Raw genomic sequence first — 25,788 nt, forward strand, 5'->3', positions numbered from 1 at the left:
CCTCCCCTCCCTCTTTATCCACCTCCAGGAATAGGGTGCCTTGAACTTTTAAATAAACATACATTTTACTCTGTGACTTTAAAATACTTAGCCTAATTTAGAGCAAAAGAGTCCCAGCAACTTGTATTTCATCTGAAAGAATTTATTTGCTGAAATTGCAAAAAAAAAAAAGAAAAAAAAACTTCTCTTAAGATCTTCTGCAGCAGCATCTAGGCTGTAGGCAGTGACTGGATCCAAGAGTCAAACTCAAGAGAGCACAAGTTGACGTTTCATTCTAACAGGACCTGCGGGGGCCAGCGTCTCCTAAAAAAAGAAGGTTAAAATTTCAGAGCACATCCAGAGACGTGTTCCTGCTTCTAATCCTCATGTTTAAAAACATGTATATTGGGGGAAAGAATGCTTCACGGCCTTATCAAGTAGGCCATAACAAAATTGGAAATTGGTTTGTGATTTATTGCACCTCTGGCAACACAGTGAAGTGTGTAGTGAAATTAACTTTTGGTGCATACAGTCGCTGCTTGCGCAGCGTGACTAAAGAAAGACCTAGTTGGGGGTGGGGGTGGGGAGAGGTCACAGATGAGAGAGGGCAGAGATGGAAAACTTCTCCCAGCTCTGACAGCACAAGTGGGTGTTGTTGGGCTATGCTAACATAGATTTGCCTTTGCTCTTTGTGGCTGGTGGGAACCTAGTCCCAGCAGGCTTTGCAGGTCCCTCTTTGTTCTGCCCTCCAGACACCTGGACCTCTGCAAGTCCATGGGACACAAGGATCTCTTTGTCTGTTGACAAGCAAGGGCTGCCACTGGTCGGTAAGCAAAGCAAGTTGACCAGAAGTCCAGACTGCAGTTGCACAAGACCATATTGTTGCAGCCGTTGGAGTTGTGAGACATTTTTTTGGCGAGCAAGACACATTGAACACCCACAGGAACTTGGGGTTGTGGACTTTGCCGTGGATAGGGAAAATATTTGATAGCCGGGCTTTCTGGAAATTCCCCTGTGGTAAACAAGGATATGCAGTGTAATTTTGGTTTCATATTAAATTCCTTGAAGCAGGCCCTAGGTCTGTCTTGGGCTCTCAGATCTTTTCCTTAATGAAATTGCCAAATACAACACGTTAACATTAGGACTGCATTGCGGTAATATAAACCAAAAAAAAAAAAAAAGGGACTAATTTACATTTGTGCCCATACCATTAATGTAAATTGGTTATTAGCTGTTTCTGCTAAAGAGCAGCAATATAAAACATCAAGGTAGTTTTATTAACTGCATCCTGCCCTCTGAAATGTGCTGTTCTCGGGGTTTACAATCAGCGATTCCCCTGCATGCCAAAAAGACATTTACTCCACCTAATTAACATATTTATTAACAAATTATCACCCCCCCTTTCTGCATTTTGCATTTTATAACACATCACCACAACAAAGTTAATATCACAGTCCTGTGTCTGCTTTAGCGATTCTACTGGAATATAGTGTAGGCCTTTTTGGCTTCCCTGGCCTTCATGGCTTTTTAGGTAGGGGTAATTAAAGGTGGCATTTGCAAACAATGAGAATGGAGGAACAATGAAGATGTAGGTATCTTAGCCATCATATCCTTTCCCTGAGGCCATGGGCAGGTGTGAGCAGGGATGGAGAAGGAGAAGGGACCAGATAGTATCCTGGGAGATGCCTCAGTCCTGCACCAACTGCTTTGAAGATACAGAAATCTTATATGATGTTGAGCAGTAGAGATGGGAGAACAGTTTTTGAACATTAAGAGAAAACAGATTTAAGTATATATCTGTTATCAGAAAGCTTCTAGCACTGAGATCGCAACCTTCACAGTACTGATACCCAGGCATCAAAATGAAATAGGACTCTCTAAAATTGTGTTCTAGGAGCTTCCAAGACACAGAGTGGGTATTGATGGCCTCTCTCGAGAAATTCTAAGTTCTTTCAAAATGTAGAAATACCTTTCTTGGGCATTTATTTAAAAAAGCATATCACCTTACTGAAAGTATGTAAAACTTTAACATTTATTCCTAAAACTAAAATGAAGGAAAAGCTAAGTTAGTTTGATAATTGTATGAAGCCTGACTGAAATCTGTACCGGAAGGCCATTGGCCTATCATATGATGAGCCCTTCTCTTTCATAGTGGCTCCATTTTATATTTAACACTTAACACTCCTGAATCTAACTGAGCGGGATAGCTGCTTCCAGTACACCTGCTGGTCACACCTGCTGGCCACACCTGCTGGTCACACCTGCTGGCCACACCTGCTGGCCACACCTGCTGGCCACACCTACTGGTCACACCTGCTGGTCACACCTGCTGGTCACACCTGCTGGTTACACCTGCTGGCCACACCTACTGGTCACACCTACTGATCACACCTGCTGGTCACACCTGCTGACCACACCTGCTGGCCACACCTGCTGGTCACACCTGCTGGCCACACCTACTGGTCACACCTACTGATCACACCTGCTGGTCACACCTGCTGGCCACACCTGCTGGTCACACCTGCTGATCACACCTGTTGGTCACACCTGCTGCTTTCCTACTAAGCACTTTCTTAACGCTCCTTTTCTCTAGTTCTGTGCTTATAGCTAATTTCTTGCCCATCCAGTTAACTAGTTCTTTGCAAATGTCTTGAAATTCCACAAAGATATATCGATACAACTCATTTGGAGAGAACTGGTGCTCAGAAGGGAGACCTGACAGTAGCACAGTGGAATACTGAGAAGTCTTCAGTGCTGTCGCCAAGTACATAGTCTGCATTGTACATAGTGTGTACTGACTAATTTTAATTGATATAGGAAACACCTCAGGCATTCATCATGTCTTTGTGTTGGGAACATTCAAAATTCTCTGTAGAGAAAATCTCTTGTTCTATATGGAAACATCACTTAACAATTAAAAATAAAAATCCTGCTGTTGACCAATTAGCTTAGGCAGGGAATAGGAAAGCAGAAGTTCTGGTACATAGAGAGGAATTCTGGGAAAATAGTCAGACACAGAAGATGGTCATATGAAACTGAAGACCCGGTAAGCAGCCATGTAGCATGACTTGGAATAATATAAATGGGTAATTAAGATATGAGCTAGTCAGGAACAGCCCTAAGCATTCATTCATACACAATTCTTAGAGTTGTTATTTCAGGAGATTTGTGTGAACAGTGGCAAAGCTTGCACTTACGATTCTCTCCACTTTTGTGTTGGAAACCCAGCTATTTACTATCAAACATAGCTACCTAGTATGCTGTAAAATCTGTAAAACTTTTCCTCATTTTAAAGGAGAAATGAAAGGCAGAAGGTGACTTCTCCTTTCCTTGCATCCACCAACTGTCTCCTCTTTTTTTTCCTCCTTCCTTCTTCCCCTAGGCCTTGGAAACCACTATTTGATTCTCTGCATCTTCGAGACTGACTTTTTAGCTTCCACGTGAAAATGAGAACACATAATATTTATTTTTCTCGTGACTGACATATTTTACTTAGAATCCAGTTCCACTCATACAGGATTTCACTTTTAATGGCTGAATAATGTTCCACCATGTGGACACAGCATTTTGTCTACTTATTTATTGACGAGTCTTTAGCTGATTCCCTATCTTGGCGAGTCTGAAAATTGTTACAACAAACATGAGTCTAGATCTCTCTTTAACAGTCTCATCATGTTTCCTGGGGATATGGATATATATATATATATGGGTTTTGGATTGGGCAGTAACTCTTGTTCTAGGTTTTTAAGGATCATCTGTACCATTTTGCACACTGCGAACTCTATTTTCCGCTCCTACCAACAGTGTATAAGAGCCTCTCTCTCTCTCTCTCTCTTTCTCTCTCTCCTCACCAACACTTACTACTTTTTCTCTCTCCCTCTGAAAGAGTCTTACTATGTAGTTCTGGACAGCCTGGAACTCATCATATAGATCAGGCTGGCCTCAAACTTACAGAGATCTGCTTGCCTCTGCCTCTGGAGTGCTGGGATTTAGTCAGGCACCATTTTTTATACTGGAATGCAATGGCAGTTACTATAGCTTGGTGACCATTCCTGTCAACTTCTGTATTCATAGTTAAATGTGGTCTGGGACATAGCCCAGTTAAAAACCCACAGTTACATCTTCTAATTCTGTTACTATGACCTTTTCCTCAGTGACTCATCCCCATGTAGGGATGATGGAAAGAGAGCTGATGTGGAATGCTGAAAGGTGTAAAGCCAAGACTCACAGGGAAGGGAGATTCTACCCATGGCTTTCCAGGGCTTCCTGGTTCTGAGAGATGATCTAGTTAAGCCATCCCAAACTCACGTGATGGGTCTGTACTACTCCATAACAGTCAGGCAACATTAAAAATATAGAGTCCTTTATGCCTTTAAAATAGAATTAGATAAGGATTATGTTTAATTTTTAAGAACGAGCGATATCTCCAGGCTTTCAGAAAACACTATTTTTTGTGTTCCTATTTCTAGATGAAAGGGCTTTCTGAGTATGTGCTACTTATCCATGTGTCTCCTTTTTTTTTCTTGCCCTACTTTGTGTAAGACTGCAGACTGCATAGTTGTAGCCATGTCAGGAAAGTCCTGAGGACAGATCATCCAGCTTCATCAGGAAGTAAATTATCAGGTCATAGGTAATTCTACAGCACTAGTTTCTGTCTGTCTTGACATAGGCTGATTTTATATATAATATATACAATATATATATAGTATTATATATATTATATATAACATTAATAAGTAACATCCTATGTCAACTTAGCACTTTAACTCTGGGCTTAAAATGAAGCCAGTTAATTTTAACCCCAAATATTAAGGAAAAACAAAATAGCCATAAAACACTTCATAGGCCCTCTGAAGGGTCTGGCTGGCCTTTAGTACGCGTGTGAACCAATTGGAGTTAGATGAAAAAATCAAGTGCTTCTGCAGGCATTTCACGAGAATCCTCCAACAGATTCTCCAGGTTACTTGTGGTCACGAGCAGATTAATGCTTGGTTCTAAGAAATGCATTCAATAACTGGACAGGATAAAAGTTTTCAATATAAGCTTTTAAAAATAAGTATGCATAGCATCCATAGATGTCCTAAACTACAGGGATCTGGCTTTTCAGTTTCAAAGCTCTTTAGACTCCTGTCCTTGGTGTCATGTCAAGTTGTTCAGGATGGGGACCCATCAGAGCCACGTGGATGCTGGGTCTACAGAGGGGACATGGATATAGCAGAAGCAGACAACTGTAATGAAGGCAGGAGGCTGTCCTGAGGAGTGGAGAAGCTCCTCCTTTGTGGGAGTGAGGTTTTTTTTTTTTTTTTGAAAATAGGAGTGACTTCATTCATTTGAAATAATGGACTCCAGGGTTTCTTTGAAGAAATTCATTACTCTTATTATAATCACTCTGATTTTTAACTTGATTTAAAATTTTTATTGATACTAATTGTAGGGGTTATGGATGTTGATATTATTTGCTGCCATTTCTAATTTATTTAAAGAACACAGATCTTTGCTTCTTAATAATTGAAATTGAGTCCTTAACGGATTCAGGCATTTGTATGGAATTCCAATCTGTAGCTTGGACATTATGGGTTAATGTACAGAGTCCCAACTCTTTTTAAAATTCTCTAAACACAGTAAGGTCCTATATGTATGCATTAATAATCAGCTTTATTTTATTATGGAGGGAAACAAGTCAATTTAGCAAAAGCAATTGAAATAAACCTTTACATGCAAACATAAAAATAGTATTTGAGTATATTCTGCCATTTGCTTTAGGTAAAGATTTTTTTTCCTGTTTGCATTACTGCCCGAAGGGAGTCTCTGTACACCATAGGTGGGATGTGTGCTCAACTGTACACCAGGTGCACCATAAGGATGAAAGAGTTAAAGAACGCTTGGTCGCTTATTAAATAGACTATTATGTATAAAGGAGCTGTACAAATATACAGGAAAAGTCTTGCAAAAGAGTATCCTATGGTTCTCTGTTAGTGTTATGGTCATTGTATGTAGAAGCTAATTTAAAAATTCAAAACTCTAATTATAATAGACCACGTCCCTGAAGGGAAGGTCATCTGGGGAAGGCAGAGGGTGGGTACCTTTGGAATGAGACAGGTCTAGAGAGCAGGTGTGTGGAGGTGGAAATTATGTAGGATCATTTCTTGGGGGGAACCACTGTGTTCAGGATATTTCTAATTGTAACTTAGAACATGGTCCTGGAATTGAGAACATAAAAAGACAACCCCCAAATTAACCAAAACAAACCAGACCAGACCAGACCAAACCCACACTGTAACTGTGGTCCAGCAACAGGGAAGGAAGGAGACCCCTGGTTGATGTATGTGTGCAGTACATCAACTGGTGTTGGTTCCAGAGTAGTTTCTGGGACTCTGTAAACAGCTCTTCTGCTTTTGGCTCATATTTCTTGATATTCCATCAGATCTTGTATATCTATCTATCTATCTATCTATCTATCTATCTATCTATCTATCTATCTATCTATTATCTATCCTATTTCCCCAGCACCTGTACCTGTGGATGTGGGTCAGCATGGCTGGATTCAATTGGTCCATGCCTGTGCTGCGCATTGAAGAGGCACTGGCAAGCAGAACGGGTGGGCTGTTTTTTTTTTTTTTTTTTGATTTAAGACAGGATCTCTTTGTGTTGTCCATCTCTTGAGCTCAAACGATTCTCCAGCCTCATGAACCTCACCATTTAGGATCACCATTTAGGATTTAGGATTTAGGATTTAAAATCACCATTTAGGATTTGCTCATGAAACAAGTGTTACATGAACTAAGATAATGCAAGTCAGTCCTCAAAGGAGGCTGGTTCTATGTTAACATAGAAGTTGCTGTAATTTTTGATCAGTTGTATTGTTATTTTAGCACTATTTTTTAAATAATTGAAACAAATTGAAATTAAAATATTACATCATTTTCTTCTTCTCCTTTCCTTCCTCTAACTGCTCACACGTTCACATCCTTGCTCCTTTTCTTTTTCTCACCTCTTTATTTTTTATTAGATATTTCCTTCATTTACATTTCAAATGCTATCCCCAAAGCCCCCTATACCCTCCCGCCCCGCCCTGCTCCCCAACCCACCCACCTTCCTTCCTGGCCCTAGCGTTCCCCGGTATGGCTAATTTTGGTTAAATTTTATAGCAACAAGTTGAATATCTCTTATCTCAAATGCTTAGGACCAAAATGTCTCAAATTTTGCATGTTTTCAGAATTTAGAATGTTTGCATCTGCATAATGAGATATTTAGGGGGAAGACAACACAGAATTCACTTGTGTTTTATATTCACATTATAGATTACATGAAGGCAATCCTATATGCATTTTAATGTGCTTTGCTTTTGATTGTGATTTGTTATGTGAAGTCAGGTGTGGAATTGTATACTGTGTACCATGGCACGCAAAACCTTCAGACTTGGAACACTTTGGTTTTATTTTTATTATGAATTCTCACTACAGAGCCAGTACAATACATGGATTTTATGAGACTGAAAGAACCATACTTAACTTGGTAGGATATCGCGAAAGGATTCCTGAAGGATTGGACACTTGGGAGAATTACAATGTATGATTCAGGGCTGTCTATGTGGAGGGCCAGGACAGGGCTCCAGGAAGATGGGAGAGTATGGGATTGTTCAGACAAACCAAGGGATTATACAGGGAGGACTCCAAGTAGGTGGAACAGACAGCATGCAGTTGGCCAGTGCCTGAGAATGGCAGAATGTTGAGAACCGCAGCAGTAAGGATAGGCAGAAGTGCTTGCAGAATTGCGATACCATGTTTGTTTTCTATTACTGCTGTAAAAAATTAGCACAGATTAGTACCCTATAATAATACAGACCTCTCATGCTGTAAGGCCAGAAGTTCAAAGAGGCTCCACTGGACACCAATAGAGGCACCAGCAGGGCTGTGTTTGCTATGCAGATTCAAGAGGAAACCCAGCTTTCTTGCCTTTTCTAAACTTCAAGAGGCTCCTAGTTCCTCTTCTTGTGTCTTTTTTCTTTCTTCCTCAGACCAATGGCTGAGACTCAAACACTACTACCCAGTCATGGAAGTTTCTGCCTTCCTTGTCAATGTAAGGGCTTCTGAGATTATACTGAGCCCAGCTAGTAATGTGGGATAATTGCTCTATTTTAAGGTCACCTGATAGCAATTTTATTTCCATATGCTACCTCAAGTCCTTTAGCTATCTATCTAATGTGACATATGCTCACAATCCAAGATTACGGTATGACCAATGGAAGGACATTTTGCCTAGCACAGATGGGGATATTATGTGTCTGGCCTAATATAGTAGCAAATGTCTTCCTAAAGCCACCTGTGTCACAGGCACCTGTGTTGATTGTTGGTCACCATAGGGACAGTTCTGCTCAGTCAAGGTAGATAATGTCAGCCAAGGAGGTCCTGGCTCTTTTCACCCTCTTCTATGGGAATAACCCCTAAAGAGTGGAGGAACCTGCAGTGTGGCGTTGGAAGACCTAGGAGAGTCCAGTGAGAAATAATTCAAACACCAGCTTTCTTATATTTTAATCTTTTCTTGTGTGTGTTGCATGTATGTGTGTATGTATGATGCTTCACACAAGTATGGGTACATGTGGACATGTGCACATAATGTGTGTATGCCTGAGGTTGACAGGGGTGGTATGTGTGTATCTTATTTGGTTGTTTTTTGTCTTACTCATTGAAGCTAGGCTTTTCAATTGAACCCAGAACTGAATGGCATGGCTAGGCTCACTGGCCATTTTGCTCTGGGGAAATCTCCTCTTTTCTCCTTCCAAGTACCTGAGTTACCACCCAGACTTTACATGAGTGAAGGGGACTTAACTACAGTCGTTAGGGCTTATATGGCAAGTGCTCTCACCACTGAACCACACAACCCCATCCTTCAGTTACCAGCTTTGTTTCGAGACATCTACTGATTTTCATTTTGTCCAATAATATACTTGATTTATTTTATTAAGGAAGCATCCGTGTTTCTATATCTTCGAGTACATCCGGCTTAGTGTAAAATGTTTATTCTGGACCTCTGCACGCTTCAGTTGTGATAGCAATGGGAGAAGCTCAGCATGGAAACTTCTGGGCAGAGGAAGAATGTGGCCAGATTTCATGGGTATCCTCAGAATGCAATAGGTTTATAAGGGATCAGTTAAGAGGCAGGCTGTAGGAAGGTAATTATCCTTGCTATTGTGAATACAGGTGACAAGATGTGGCTTGATGTGGCCAATGAAATGAGAGCCAACTTGGGGCAGAAGTTTCAAAAGCCAATTCTTGCTTGGAGAGTCTCTTTTCCTGTTTGTAAAGCTCGCTTCTCCTGATGACTGTTTTAAGTGAGAATTGTTCTACCCTCTGATGGCAGAGCCATCTTAGCATGGCACAGGCATAGCCAGTGGAGATAGATATGCAAAGTGAGGAAAATTAATTCGCATTTTGTCAGTGAATGAGATTTAGGGATACTTGGCATCACATCAGAGCTTAGCACGTGGTGACATATAAAAATAGTTTAGGACTCTTGGACACAGGCATTGATTGTATGAAATGTTTATTAAGAAAAATGTTGAGGCCAGGGTGATAGCACAGGCCTTTAATCCTAGGGTTAAAGGCAGAGGCAGGCTGGTCTCAGGTTGAAGGGTGGGGGTGAGGTGTGTAGCTCAGTAGGTAAAGCACTTGCCTTCCTGTATAAGGATCCAAGTTTAATCTTTAGAACCTACACAAAAACCCTCAATATGGTGAGGTACCCAAGGTGTCTAATCTGAATGGTGAGAACAGAGACAAAAGAATCCCTGGAGCTCACTGGCCAGCTTTTCTAACCTAATTGGTGAGTTCCAGGCCAATAAGAGACACTGTTTCAATGGACATTGGTGGCATATTTGAAGATGACACCCAGATCGTTGTCTAGGGTACACACACACACACACCTTCATGTGCATCTGGATACATGTGTACCTGCACACATAAAAATGTAATACACATGTGTATAAAAAAAGAAGACTCTTGAATTTTAAACATAGTTGTAGGTTATGGGTAAGCCTAAGCACCAAGGCTACATATATCCTTTACTTATTTTATTTACGTATTTTTTGAGGCAGGGTCTTACTATGTAGCCCTGGCTATTCTGGAACTCATAGAGATTCATCTGCCTCTGTCTCCAGTGTGCTGGGGTTAAACATATGCACTACCACACCCAACCTCTTTTATTTATTTTTAAAAACCACCTCTCCCTTGCTCTCCTTTCTCAAGCTAAGATTCCCTTTTACTATTTGATTTATGCTTTTAGGTAAATTAAGTTGGATACTGCCCCAATCATCTTATGATACCACTCTTTGATTGGATTTAGGCTATAAGAACAGAACATGGAAATGTAATTTAGCAAACACAAGATTTCTCTGTGACCTGGACTTGTTTGAGAGTAAGATGTGTATGTACTTTTCGGATATTTTCCTCCCTGGTTCATTCCACGGAACTGTCTTGAGTTAGAAATTATCCTTTTAATCCCAACACATAGAGTTTTACTGCTGTGAACCACTTTAGTATTTAAATCACTTCCGAGGGATGTAGTTATTGTTTCTGACCTGCTTGTGTGCATAAGTGAAGGGGTGGCAAGTGATCCCGGTGGTGGTGGGGAAGCAGGATGTTAAAGTAGTGGCCTGCGCCAGAGGTTTATAGTGACCTGACTGAGCTCTACTGTGTACACGGATGGGCTTTGTTTCCTCCTTTGTTTACAATGATTCAAAAATAGCCTTTGGTATTCTTTTGTGGCCATAGTATAAATCTTAAAAAATACAGGATCTGTAATTCAAGGGGTTTTTCATGACCCCTTAAGTGACAGTGGTGGGGGGCAGTGAAGGCAAACAGGGTGGGAGTGTATATCCTCACCAGGGCCCCAGATGCTGTAGACCCACCTCTCCCTCCATTCTTACTCCTACTTCTTCCCTTTATCTTCTTATTGATGTGTGTGTGTGTGTGTGTGTGTGTGTGTGTGCTTTATTCCCTAGAGTCAGCATCTCTCACTAAACGTGGAGCTCATCTTTTTTATCCAGGCAGGAGGCCAGCGTGTCCCAGAGATCCTCTTGTCTCCTTCCCTCTGACCCTACAACCCCAAGGTTTCAGGCATGTGTGATATAATCAGCTTTATACATGAGTGCTAGATCAAAACTTGGCTCTTCACGCTTGTGCTCTTACTCAGTGGTGCTGTGCCCCAGCCCTGGTTATTGCGTTTGAGATAGGGCTAGTATCCTGTAGCCCAAGCTGGCCTCAAACCCATGAATGTAGCTGAATCTGGTCTTGAACTCTTGAACCTCTAGCCTCTACCTCTGGAGTACTCAGATTACAAGTGATTGCACCCGTGGCTTTGTAGACACTTTGTGAGCTCCTTTTATTTTATTTTATTATTTTATTTTGTTGTTCAGAGGAAAAACATATCAGGGAGGACAGTGTTACTACTCCTGTTTTTTTGTTTGTTTGTTTTTGCTTTTTTTCCTTCACATTCTGAGGGCATTTATGGAAGAAATCATAGAATATATATATATATATATATATATATATGTATATATATATATGTGTGTGTTATATGATATATATGTTTATAATATATCTTATATATGATATTATACATATGATATCTATATCCTTATATATATATCTTACATATAATCTATCTATATATCTTTTGGGGTACACTATTATATGCATACTCCCCACTCAGCACCTAGAACAAAGCTGACATTTATTTCACTTGACAAGGGGATATTTTTTCTTTATCAGTAGAAGCCTTATATGCAATGGGTAAAAGCCCCATACTAAGCTGAATGTCTTACACGGTTAGGAAGTGCTTCATCTTTCCTTTTAGGAATTATGTTAAAATTTAAATTTTTTTTTAAAAGTGAAGGGATAAATAAATCAACAAGGTATATATTATACATGAAAGATACAGGTTGGACTTCAGTAATAATTTAGATGGTAAATTAATAAAGTAATAAAATTGATATAAGTCCGCAAGGGAAGGCCACTGTAAGGCATATGTTGGAAATTAGAAAACTTATGCATCATGAATTTTGTCCTAAAATTAATGATAGCTATAACAAACATTGATTAAACATTAAATCATCCCCACTTTTCACTTACCTCTTTGGGAGCGATTTAAGCGTTCCAAGTTTTTAACAGAGGCAATCCAATATGAAGTTTCAGCCAGTGTTTTCTTTCCCCAGTGCAGTAGATTTCCACGTAGAAGACAGACACCATTGACCTTTATCACAGATCTTAAAATAGGTGTTTCCAAATGAGTGTTATTGTTGATTATGGGACTTCTTCCGAAATTGTTTTCTGAAATGAGACTGATTATTCTATTCGCAATTATACAAAAATGTGAAATGGCTGAGAATCATCTCAGCATCTTAGTTCTTGCCCAATATGAGAAATCCACAAAGCCATACTAAGGAAATCGAGAAAATACCCCACGTTTTATAGCAAACATCCATAAGACATTAATTTTGTTAATTGTCTTCAAAATAAGTTAATAGAAGCCCATTGCTTGCCTAAGCTATTTTATGAACTTACAAAATAGTTTTGGGATAAAAATGGAGACTGCCTTCCCCAAATCTTTGACCAAGGGTCACAGTGACAGAACCCTTGTCCCATCATGCACTTCAGGGCTTTATGAAAAACTTAGAAAACAAGTGTGGGTGAGAATGTATAGGAGCTGAACTCTTAGGCTCTGTGGGTGAGAATGTCACATGGTATATAGCTCTATTGCAGATGTCATGGCAGCTCCCCCCAAATAGAGTTTTTACAAGAAAATCAAGAAGAAGGAAGACCAACATGTGGATACTTCATTCCTCCTTGGAACAGGGAACAAAATACCCATGAAAGGAGTTACAGAGACAAAGTTTAGCGCTAAGACAAAAGGATGGACTATCCAGAGACTACCCCACCCAGGGATCCATCCCATAGTCAGGCACCAAACCCAGACACTATTGTATACGCCAGCAAGATTTCGCTGAAGGGACCCTGATATAGCTGTCTCTTGTGAGACTATGCCAGTGCCTGGCAAATGCAGAAGTGGATGCTCACAGTCATCTATAGGATGGAACACAGGGCCCCCCAATGGAGGAGCTAGAGAAAGTACCCAAGGAGCTGAAGGGGTCCACAACCCTATAGGTGGAACAACAATATGAATATGAATAATATGAACTAACCAGTACCCCCAGAGCTCGTGTAGCAGAAGACGGCCTAGTCAGCCATCATTGGGAAGAGAGGCCCCTAGGTCTTGTAATCTTGTACAGGGGAATGCCAGGGCCAAGAAGTAGGAGTGGGTGGGTAGGGGTGCAGGGCGGGGAGAGGGTATAGGGAACTTTCGGGATAGCATTTGAAATGTAAATAAAGAAAATATCTAATAAAATAAAGAAAAGAATCAGGTTTTCCCACACTTACATTCTTCATCCTAAACTTACACTATAAATGAAACATTGCACTTTCATCATGGCAGGTACTTTCTTCCTCCTGTTAAAAAAATAATTAAGCCTAGAATTATTCTTCAGTCCAACACTTCCACCACTGGGCACATATACTAATTGTACACAGAGGATGAATAAAAAGCATGTGGTATATGCATACAATGAATATTATTCCTCTTTAAAGCCAGATGTGGTGAGCACACCTGTCAACCCAGGTGGTCTAGAAGATGAAACAGGAGGATCATAGGTTTTAGGGTCCGTCTGGCTTAGGGAGTGTGTGTGTGAAGCCAGTCTGGGCAGTGTATTGATACTGTTTAAGAATAAAATTTCAAAACATATCTGGGGCAGCTGATGGGAGCAGATGCAGAGACCCACAGCCAAACACTAGGCAGAGCTTGGGGAACCCTGTGGAAGAGCAGAAGAGCACCACAAGGAAACGGACCACAGAATCAACTAACCAGGTCTCATAGGGCTCCGTGACCATCAGGGAGCATGCACGGGTCTGACTTAGATCCTCTTCATGTACTGTGGTTGTGTAGTGTGGTGTCCTTGTGGGACTCCTAACAATGGGAGTAGGGTGCTATCTCTGACTTTTTTGCCTGCTTTTAGGATCCTTTCCTCTAACTGGGCCTCAGATAGCCTTAAGATGAGGGGAAGTAGTTATCTTTTGGAGACTTATACCATCATTGGTTGATATCCCTGAGAGGCAGGCCCTTTTCTGAAGGAAAAGAAGGAGGAATGGATTTGGGGGAGAGGAAGGGTGGGGAGGGACAGGGAAGGTAGGAGGGAGAGGAAACTGTGGTCAGGATGTAATACATGAATGAGCGGTGGTTGAGAGGGAAGGGTGGGGAGGGGAACTAAGCAGAAAAAAAAGTTAAACATTTTATTTTTTAAAGGCTGGGAATATATTTCCATGACAGTGTTTAGACATAGTTCCATGACAGAGTGTATGTTTAGCATGGAGGAAGTCCTAGGTCCAACCCTGCTGGGAGAATGAATCAAAAACTTAAAGAAGACATGAGAAAACAAAACAAGAGAACAACACTAGACTACACAATACTACATAGTGCAACACAACACAACAGGAGTGAAGTGTCACCGATTCCTCTCACGGAAGAGTACAGAGGGAAGGGTGGTGGTTAGCAGCTCTGGGGTGGGGGGGAGTGCGAGCTGTTGTTCTCGGGATCCAGTTGTAATTGGCAGGTTGAAGACTGGAGCCGGTTGCTGTGATGCTTGGACAGTGATATAATTAGACCGAGTGCTACTGAACCATGTAGTTGAACGGTAATGTTTTTCATCTTCTATATATCTTACCATAATAAACAACCAAGTACTATATTGTGGAGTTGCTTAGCTATTTCTCTGTTGCTGTGACTATATACCTGATAAGAAACAAGCTGAGGGAGGACGGGTTTATATTTTGCCCATGGTTTGAGGGTACACGATTTGTCATGGGTGAAGTCTTGACAGCTGGCTGCTTCATGTCGCAGGAGTGAGCAGCTGGGACATCTAACTTATGACTACATCTCCTTATGACTACTAGGACTCTACTCACTTTGTCCTTGTTATTCAGTCTGGGACACCAGCCTATGGAATGATGCTATCTTCATTCAGGGTGACCTTTCTTTATCCAGTTGTGCTTTCCTGGAAACACCCTCATAGATACACCCAGAGGGTAGTTTCCTAGGTGACTTAGTTTTCTAAATCCCAGGAAGTTGATGATCAAGATTAATGGTGATCAGAGATCTAGAGGGTAATTCAGCAGTGATTTCTCAAGACTGGTACTTAGTTCAATACTTACAGTCAAGGAGGTGCTGTATGTTAATGAACTTAATATCTGATAAAGCTGTCATAAGGAAGATCAGAAAAGAAATAGATAATGAATACTGGGAACAATTATTGAACGATTCCTGGTAAAAATACATACTTAAGCCCTTACTGTAGTCTAAAATATCAGGTGATGGAGGCCCCAACCACACAACGAAGCTACAGGCATCTGTGTGAGTAGAAATGAGAATTTGTCTCAGGATGGAGAGCTAAGAAGAAATACTTGGTGAGTCTTTATGCACAAAGTATTTCTGTGTATCCAAAATCATTATGAAGAGGCAAGTGATAAGCTGAAAAAATATGCATAGACAAAAGGCTTATTAACATCATTCTATAAACAGTTCCTATAAAAATAGATGATTTAAAGAAGGACAAAAATGAGTTAATACTAATGTTTACCCTCCACAGAAATCTAAAACCTGCAATTTTTGGACCTATCTCTGAACAAATTAATGTGTAAAGTAAAAAGTTGGTGGCATTGAGGGCTCAGGGAGGTAGGTGGGCACCCTAACTCACCACTGGTGGCAGAACAAGTTTGAATAGGCTTCAGGAAAGCTTTCTAGCAGAATACGGAGTTAGACAGAAACTTAGTTTAAACTAGTTTAAAGTAGTTTAAACAAAGAAGACTTTTGGGGGAGGGGAAACAGGGGGGAGGATAGGATGATGCAATTTAGACATTCAGGGATGGGAGTGGCTGAGTGGTTCAGGTTCACTCTCTGGTTCTCCTCGGATCTCACAGCTCCAGCCTGCTTGGCTTCATTCTTGGGTAGGTTCTTTCAAAGTGAAGGGAGCTGTGGGCAGGTCTAAGGTCACGTGTTCCTCCCCCCTCGTTCTCCCAGAGAAGGAGAGAGCAAGCATTTCAAAAAAAACCAAAACCAAAACCACAAACCAGCTTTACTGAGATATAAGTTGCATACCATCCGAGTCACCCAGTAAAAGCATACAATTAAGTGGTTTTAATGTATTCACAGCCCTGTGCAGCCATCACTACAATGAACTTTAGAACATTCTCAGAGCCCTAAAGGAAACCTCATACCAATTAGTACTCCTTATTTTCCCCAACACCTCCATGCTAGGCCAACATTAATCTGCTTTCTGTTTCTGTGGATTTGTCTGCCAGCAAGCCTCTTTTATGGTCTCTCTAGCCAGATCTCCATGAGTCTCTTGCTGACAGGGTTTGGGGTTAAATATTCACTCCTGACCCAATGTATATAGCTCAGTGGGATCTGTCCTCTCATTGGCGAGGCTGGGCTACCATCTTAGGTAGAGTACTTATTCTTACATAGAGTAAGAAGGCTGGATCAGGACCCCTTGAGCCACACCCCTTTATGTCAGCTCCTGCCTCCAGGTTCTTCTGCCCTGTGAGCCAAATAAACCCCTTTCTCCTGGAGTTGTTTTGGCCAAGCAATAATAATCCTAACTAAGTCATTAGCCTACGGACTGTACTTTCTTGTTTGCATGTATGTGCTCTGTGTGCGCGCACATGCACTCCTATACATGTTTGCATGGCTTTTTCTCACCATAGGGGCTCTGACAGGTCAGGACCTTTGACCTCTGCTTCTTCCTTATTACCGGCTCTCTTCTAGCCCCAGTTCCAGTGTGGATCAGTCTTAAAAAAATAGATTCTCTCTCAAAGTGGCACCCAGGCACAGCCCTTAGATAGGGTGTGACAAAGTGAACCTTCTCTCTACTGTTGACTTACCACACTGGAGGAGTCTGTGTCTCGCTGAAAACTCCATGAGGTTTAGAGGGACTGTGGGTCTCTCCTGTGGGGTGACTGCTTGTCTTCCCATGCGGACTATCCAGCTTCCTGGCCTCTGGGAGAAGTGTTAGTTCCCTGGCACCCACCTGAGAATTGTATGCTCTGCTGCCTGTTCCTCTGCAGTCTGCGGCTGCCCCACTGCCCATTTGTGACTTCTGAGGTTCTTCCAAGCTTTCTCCCTTCCAAACAGAATTATTGTGCTATCTGACTTGTCTTATTCACAGCACCACATGGAAGCAATTTCTAAACCGCCATCCATTCTACCTCAGATTTCTGTAAACTCACTTGTATTTACCCTGCTTTAGGATGCCCAAACGCCTCCCTGGTTTCTCTATCCCTTCTCAGAGACAGTTGCCGAGAAGGCACAGTTCTGCTGCGATAGCTGTGGTAGCGATATTCATGTTGCTGCTGTCACAGGGAGACCAGCCTTTGTCTGAAGGGAATTGGTACATGACAGGACTTGTCTGTTGAATCAGTTTGACAGGCCTGTAGAGACCATGTGTGTACAGATTCTTTACTCTGTAAAGATTACTTGGGGAAAAGAATTCTGCAGGAAGGCAGGAGGATCAGGCATAATTTTAGCCTGATGACTGATCTTTGATTTAAAGAAGGATGTTGATTTGTGCTGATAATCATGTGTCCTTCTCAGAGAAGCCTTCCTAGATACTCCGTTTAGGTGGGTGTCTCCCCATCCCATTATCTTTTCTTTCCCTCCAACCTTTACCATTTATCTCAGTGATGCTTATTATAGCTGGCATGATTTTCCCTCTTGGTTAGTTAGCTTCTTCCTCAAGTGCCATGATGCCTGAGGACCTGAATGAGAGGTGGACATGAGAAAATGAACATCTCTCTGAGTTTTTCCTCAGTTTCATGTATGTGTTCTCAGAAAGAATTGAAGGACTCATTTCGTAAAAATTAGATCAAACACTGGCACCCATGGTGAACCTTAATAGATCTAGCTAATTCAAAAGAGGCTTGTAAGCCCTGTTGTGAGTGCCTGAGACAAACACATCTGTGTGTCTCTACAATGCCAGAATGTATTGAATAACAGTGCATTAACAATAACATGAGCAATAACAAGGCTCAGTGGTTTCAATGTCAACAATTTGTCATGTAATCCAGCCTACTGCGATAATCTGACAGAGGCTTTATTCCAATTTTAATCTCCAATATGGACTCTCATGACACACATAGACATAGCTATGTATACACATGGTTTATAAACTGATTCTAAGTTAAAGTTGCAACATCAGGTTTCAGACATGGGCCGAGAGTCTGCAGGGATACGGCCAGCGCTGGGAGGAAGTTGCAGCTGGGGATGAAGGAGTCAGTGGATGATGGTGAAACTGCACATCAGCTGTGTGGTGAAAGGCCAAATCAGGTTCAGGAAACAGCAGGTTGTGGTCCAGGTCTACACGGGTGAAGATATGGGTAGGTGAGAAGCCAAGGCGGCCACGTCAACAGTGGGGAACTGAGCTGAGCTGAAGCTCAAGGGACAACCAGTGAGTCCTTTTTTAGTCCTTGATCTAAACATTAGGTATGAGATGGTGGGTTGGTGTAGGGCTATGCCGTTGTAGTGTGCAGTACCTTATGGGTCCACATGAGGGTGCTGTTCCCGTTTCTCAGTCTGGTGTATCTGACGAGTTCTTGGGCCTGCCTTCCCTGATATGATTTCAACACACCCAGGCATGTCTATAGTTTCAAGTTATCCCAATAAATGAATAGGGTGGTTCCCTGGAGTGTCAGCTTGTCAGTCTGTGCTAGATGAGTGCTCTGTGACAGATGGTGGTTTGTGGGGCCATTTAGGAGCCTCAGTCATCCTTCTCTCTCAAAATGGAGTAGAAAGTCTCCTATAAAATAAAGTCTCCTTGCACAAGACACAACCTGAAAAAAATCCGTACTATTTTATATATCATCGTGTACCTTAGAATAGGTAATAGGGTATATCCCGATCTTGACAAGCCCAGAGACCCTTCTTCAGCTCTTTGGAAGTTCCAGATCAGGTCACTGTCCCCAAAGGTATCCCACTATGGAGTATCTAGGAGGCTGGATCTGGAGGTGCTTAAGTCTTGTTTGGTGGTTTATGACCGACCTTCTCAGCCTATTCTTGGACCAGAAATCAGAGAGAATGGCATATTATATTCTCTTCATTGCTCTCTAGGAGATGGAATAGGGCGAAAGCATTGTATTTTTTTTTCTTTTTTTCTTTTTTTATTAGGTATTTTCTTCATTTACATTTCCAGTGCTATCCCAAAAATCCCCCATACCCTCCCCAACCCACTCCCACTTCTTGACCCTGGCATTCCCCTGTACTGAGGCATATACAAAGTTTGCACGACCAATGGGCTAACTAGATCATCTTTTGATACATATGCAGCTAGAGTCAAGAGCTCCGGGGTACTGGTCAGTTCATATTGTTGTTCCACCTATAGGGTTGCAGATCCCTTTAGCTCCTTGGTTACTTTCTCTAGCTCCTCCATTGGGGGCCCTGTGATCCATCCAATAGCTGACTGTGAGCATCCACTTATGTGTTTGCTAGGCTCCGGCATAGTCTCACAAGAGACAGGGTCCTATCAGCAAAATCTTGCTAGTGTATGCAATGGTGTCAGCGTTTGGAGGCTGATTATGGGATGTATTCTGGATATGGCAGTCTCTAGATGGTCCATCCTTTCATCTCAGCTCCAAACTTTGTCCCTGTAACTCCTTCCATGGGTGTTTTGTTCCCAATTCTAAGAAGGGGCACAGTGTCCACACTTTGGTCTTTGTTCTTCTTGAGAGTTTCATGAGTTTTGCAAATTGTATCTTATATCTTGGGTATTCTAAGTTTTTGGGCTAATATTCACTTATCAGTGAGTACATATCATGTGAGTTCTTTTGTGATTGGGTTACCTCACTCAGGATGATGCCCTCCAGGTCCATCCATTTGCCTAGGAATTTCATAAATTCATTCTTTTTAATAGCTGAGTAGTACTCCATTGTGTAAATGTACCACATTTTCTGTATCCATTCCTCTGTTGAGGGGCATCTGGGTTCTTTCCAGCTTCTGGCTATTATAAATAAGGCTACTATGAACGTAGTGGAGTCCCTTCTTACCAGTTGGGACATCTTTTGGATATATGCCCAGGAGAGGTATTGCGGGATCCTCTGGTAGTACTATGTCCAGTTTTCTGAGGAACTGCCAAACTGATTTCCAGAGTGGTTGTACAAGCTTGCAATCCCACCAACAATGGAGGAGTGTTCCTCTTTCTCCACATCCTTGCCAGCATCTGCTGTCACCTGAATTTTTGATCTTAGCCATTCTGACTGGTTTTAGGTGGAATCTCAGGGTTACATTTCCCTGATGATTAAGGATGCTGAACATATTTTCAGGTGCTTCTCAGCCATTCAGTATTCCTCAGGTGAGAATTCTTTGTTTAGCTCTGAGCCCCATTTTTTAATGGGGTTATTTGATTTTCTGGAGTCCACCTTCTTGAGTTCTTTGTATATATTGGATATTAGTCCCCTATCTGATTTAGGATAGGTAAAGATCCGAAAGCATTGTATAATCAGCCATAAGCTACATGAGGACACAGGGTGGGAGAGAGGAGGCCTTGGACTTCGGTGCTAGCTGGGCATTGGCTTGAATGTTAGTTCTTTTGTTTTCTTTGGAATGAGCTCAGGGTATTTAACTCTTTAGCTTCAATTTATCCATCTGTCAAATGGGATTAATTGTTATGGTTGAATATGAAATGACCCTCTTAGGTTCATCTGTAGTGTGCATGGTTGCCATCTGATGAGCTTTTGGGACATGAGTAGATAGATCTTGAGAATTTTAACCTAATCAGTGGACTAATTTCTTTTTCTTTTTTAACATTTGTGTGTGTGTATGAAGACAACTTTTGGGAAGTAGTTCTTGTCTTCCACCTTGTAGGTTCTGAGGATTGAACTCAGGCTTGGCAGCAAGTGCTATGATCTGCTGAGACATCTTGCCAGCCCTGGATTAATTTCTTGAAGGAATCATAAAGTGACAGTCTAAGTGGGAAGTACTAAAAGATAATAGATAGGGCCTATGATGTGGAAACTTAGGGATTCTTTGGAAAGTCAGTTGGATGGTGTTAGCATTCTGTCTAAACTCCACACCCACAGTTACCTGGCAAGAGCCAGGTAGGCCTGAACTATTATAAAAGGTTCTGCTTGCCCCCTACTCTCTATCTTGCTCTCTTGTTCTCTTCCCTCTTGCTTCCCTCTTACCCTCTTGGGCTCTTCCTTCCTCCCTCCCTTCACTATTCCATTCCCCCTCTTTTCACATGTTCATGGCGGGCCTCTACTTCTCTCTCTCTGTCTTTCTCTGCCTCTGCTACCCTCTTAACTCCCCTCCCCATGCCCTGAATAAACTCTATTCTATATTATACCATCATGTGGCTGGTTCCTCGGGGGAAGAGATGCCTTGACATGGGCCCGTTGAGAACCCTCCCCCCCATATCTCACCACATCCCCGTAGAACATACCCCCTTTCTCTTTCTCTTTTTATAAACACATCAGATGGTGTTTTGCTGGGGCAAACACCTGAAGGAACATTTTGTTAAAGTGGATACAGGTGTGAAAGGCTAAGGTAGACTGGTAAAAGAACGTTTCACTGTAGCAGACACAGGAGAGAGGATGTTCTGCTAAAGCAAGCACGTGAAAGGACACGCGATGGATACTTTGCTAAGGAAACACATGTTGGTCTGCCTTGCATTGCGTAGTTGAGCCGCATTTGTCGGGATGCCATAGAGAGAAACACCAAAAAAACTTTTGTTGGTGTGCTGCAGTTTGTTGCTGCTTCCAATGACTCGGGCTGATTGGATGCACATGCTCAGGCAAGACATGGGAGGACATGTGACATCTGAAGGGTATTACTAGGACTCCACGGACCGATGAGGCAGAGCTAGACTTGCTGGTACAGCTAGCTGTGCAACCAACGCTTGTGGGTCTATTGTCTTCGCTGATCTTTGATCCCCTGAGAGAGGCACAGCCTACAACTTCTGGTGTTCCTGCTGTCCTTCCTGCTGACTTGAGCCAAGGCTGAAGCCTGGCTGTGTCTGCTAGGTCCTGTCACTGCTGTTGCTAACTGGATTCTACCAAACTGGACTGTTGGAGTATCCACAAGGTGTTTGCAAGTGGATCAAGCTGCTGCTGCTAACCTGTGAACTGAACTGCCGATTTCCAGATAACACAGATGAGAGTTGCTCTAAAAAAAAACCTTTCTAAACAGGTCCACTTCCCAGTATCCTTTCTTTTTCCTTACCTCTGGTGGGTGGTGGGCTACAAGGAAGGTTAAAGCGCTTAAGAACCATCATTTAAAATAAGATTTGAAAAAAATTAAAATTACAGCCTATCTGGAGGAAATATGCCATAGTGAGTGTGTCCTCTGGTTGCCCTGGCCTCGCCTCACATCTCATTCTGCCCTGAGGTGAGCGACCTCCCCTACACATTTCCTTTTGCCTCACTGTAGGTCCAGAATCAATTGAGCCAACGGCTGTGGGCTGAACTCTCTGAAACTGTGAGCCGCTGCCTTCCTGCTCTTGGGCATGCCAGGTATTGTTTATAGCAATCGGAAATAATTAATACAATGCCTGTGGTAGACACATGGTAACCTTATAGAGCTTACTCTTACTCTCCCTGCTATTACTGGGGATGGATAACAGTTGGTTATCCAGGGCAGGCGCGGATAGAGAGCTGTGGCTTTCTCAGCTGGTGCAGATGAGAGCCTTTTGCTCAGGAGGAACAGATAATCTTTCTTAGCCTCCCACCATGCCCACCTGCCCTCCCTAGGGTCCCTTAGTCACACTTTTACTCTTTCTTTCTCCTAATGTCTGCTTCATGGTTATCACATTCCACTTCAGAAAAGGGGTGGGCTTTAGTCATTTGTTTATCCTCAGTGTGTGATGAGGCGCTTGTCCTGAGGGGGTCATGGCCTGGACTGTCTGGGTTACTTTCTATTTACCCTTTCCTTGAGTTTTGGAGTATATTTACCCTTCCTAGTTTCCCATGTATCGTATTGTCTGACATTTAAATAAAGGAATAGAGCAAATGGTCCACCTCCCCAAATCTTCCACTATCATTCTGAGATACTTAGATCTCCTTTGATGTACATTACATAAAATACTCATAAAATCTGAAACCAGTTGAAAGTCATAACCCACCCTACTTATGTATGTGCTGTATAAATTTCTGCTTATAAATTTTACTAGTTGTCTACAGAGCAGAACTAGGGCTGAGCTCTAGAATTTCAATCTAAATACATCCGTCCAGGGTCTTTAGTGTCTCGGGGATTTATCTCTAAAGCTGGTTTCAGCATTTCCAGGCTTTGATGACCATACAGGTGGGGTTCGGCTGTCTGTCACAAGACTGCACGATCTGATCGATCCTCTGAGTCAATTCTCTTAACTCTAAGTGCAGTTTACTGGTTTGATGAGGCTTTAGTGCCCAGCTTCCAAACTGATCTTCTCAAGGAACTGCTGGGTCCTCAGTTTGTGGATGAATAAACCAGGAGTGGTGGTCTTTTGTTTGAAACAAAAAGCGAATGGATGGTTTTCCCAATTTAATTTTTCCTTCATTCAATTATACTGTCTTAGCAGTTACTTTTCTGTTGCTGGGATAAGGATCCCCTGACAAAACAATCAACTTAGGGGACGAGGAGATTCATTTTTCCTCTGGCCCAGAGGATGGAGTCTGTCATGGTGGAGGAAGCATGGCAGCAGGCAGGAGAGCATAGTGAAGCCTGTCTTCAGTGAGCTTCAGGCTCTACCTCTTAAAGGTTCCATGAACTTCCCAGACAGTGGGAAGTCATGTGTTCAAATACGGGAGCCCACTGCGGCCATTTCTCATTCACACTACCACAGTCACTCTGCTGTTCATGTGGAAAGCTAGTAAGTGAAGCCTGTAAAAGTGAAATAAAAGTCTGTGAGGCCAGTCCTTACAATTTTACTATATAACCAGTTTCCTCTCTTTCTTTCTTTTTGCATGCAATGAACTTTATTGATAGTATTCAAGAAAGTAGGGCCCCCTAAGCCCCTCCTGTAATTCTGGGGTCTGAGGAGTTGCTCAGTGTCAGGGGCTGAGTTGGGACAGGGACTCCTCCTCAGCAGCTGAGGGCCTCTCTCTTGCTCTCAGGCATCCTTGCTAGGATGGGTGGTCCAGGGCTTCTTACTCCATGGAGACCATGTAGGCCATGTAGGCCATGTAGGCCATGTAGGCCATGTAGGCCATGTAGGCCATGTAGGCCATGTAGGCCATGTAGGCCATGTAGGCCATGAGGCCCATGACCCTGTTGTTATAGAGTATTCATTGTCATACCAGAAAATGAGCTTTGCAAAGTTGTCATTGAGATCAATGCCAGCTCTAGCATCAAAGGTAGACGAAAGGGAGTCATTGTTGAAGTTGCAGGAGACAACCTGGTCCTCAGTGTAGCCCAGGATGCCCTTCAGTGGGCCCCCAGATGTCTACTTTATCACCTTCCTGATGTCATCATACCTGGCAGCTTTGTTTAGGCGGCATGTCAGATCCACGATGGATACATTGTGGGTAGGAACACGGAAGGCTATGCCAGTGAGCTTCCCATTCAGCTCTGGGATAACCTTGCCTACAGCCTTGCCAGTACCATATAGGGATGATGTTCTGGGCAGACCCACAGCTGTCATGCCACCACTTTCCAGAGGGGCCATCCACAGTCTTCTGGGTGGCAGTGATACATGGACTATGTATGGTCATGAGTCCTCTACCATGCCAGAGTTGTCATGGATGACCTTGACTGGGGGGCTAAGCAGTTAGTGGTGCAGGATACATTGCTGATAATCTTGAGTGAGTTGTCATATTTCTCATGGTTCACACCCATCACAAACATGGGAGCATCGGCAGAAGGGACAAAGGTGATAACCTCTTTGGATTCACCCTTCAAGTAAGTCCCAGCCTTCTCCATGGTGGTGAAGACACCAGTATATTCCACAGCATACATGGCAGCAGTATCATCCCATTTGATGTTGGCAGGATCTTGCTCCTGGAAGATGGTGACTGCTTTCCTATTGATGACAAGTTTCCTGTTCTTAACCTGGACTGTGCTGTTGACCTTGTCATGGGTAGAGTCATACTGGACCATGTAAACCATGTAGTTGAGATCAATGAAAGGGTCCTTGATGGCACAATATTATCTTTGCCAGATATGCGGGAAATCCTGGTCACTAGGCACCTTTGTCTCAGGGATAACACTGGCACTGCACAAGAAGATGCAGCTGTCTCTTGAATGGGAGGAGCAGAGAGCCTGTCATCAATTTCTTTTTTTTTTTTTTTCTAAAAATCCATCCTTTCTGGATATGGGGTGAGGGCTCCTGTAAGTACCCAGAAAATTTTGTCTTCAACTGAAAATATAGAAAATTAGAAGAAAATCCAACCCCATCACAAAATAAAACTCTGAAAACAGTTAGAACTCGCTGCATGGCTTACAGATGCCCCTGGACTATTCGTCCCAGCAGTGATTGGCTATTCTGCAGGCTGTTACAGATATCAATGTTCTCTCACTCACACCTAGGAGCTTTCTCTGTATAACATAACAAAGTGGAACTGACCCACATCATCAACATTTTATTCACTTCTCTTTCTTGAAAATTGCATAAGCTCTCAGATACAAAACTGGTATCATGGTGGAACCTCTACCTAGGTTTCTTTTTTTTTTAATTTTTAATATTTTTATTACATATTTTCCTCAATTATATTTCCAATGCTATCCCAAAAGTCCCCCATAGCGCCCCCC

The 25,788-nt window shown here is 42.3% G+C and overlaps 1 pseudogene; it reads right to left on the reverse strand.

Annotated features, from left to right (window-relative positions):
- The window catches only part of LOC110307730, an 87,995-nt pseudogene extending 62,858 nt beyond the window's left edge, over positions 1-25,137 (reverse strand).
- Between the last annotated feature and the right edge of the window lie 651 nt (positions 25,138-25,788).

Source organism: Mus caroli, chromosome 13 (genome assembly GCF_900094665.2).
Source record: "Mus caroli chromosome 13, CAROLI_EIJ_v1.1, whole genome shotgun sequence".
Classification (NCBI taxonomy): Eukaryota; Metazoa; Chordata; class Mammalia; order Rodentia; family Muridae; genus Mus; species Mus caroli.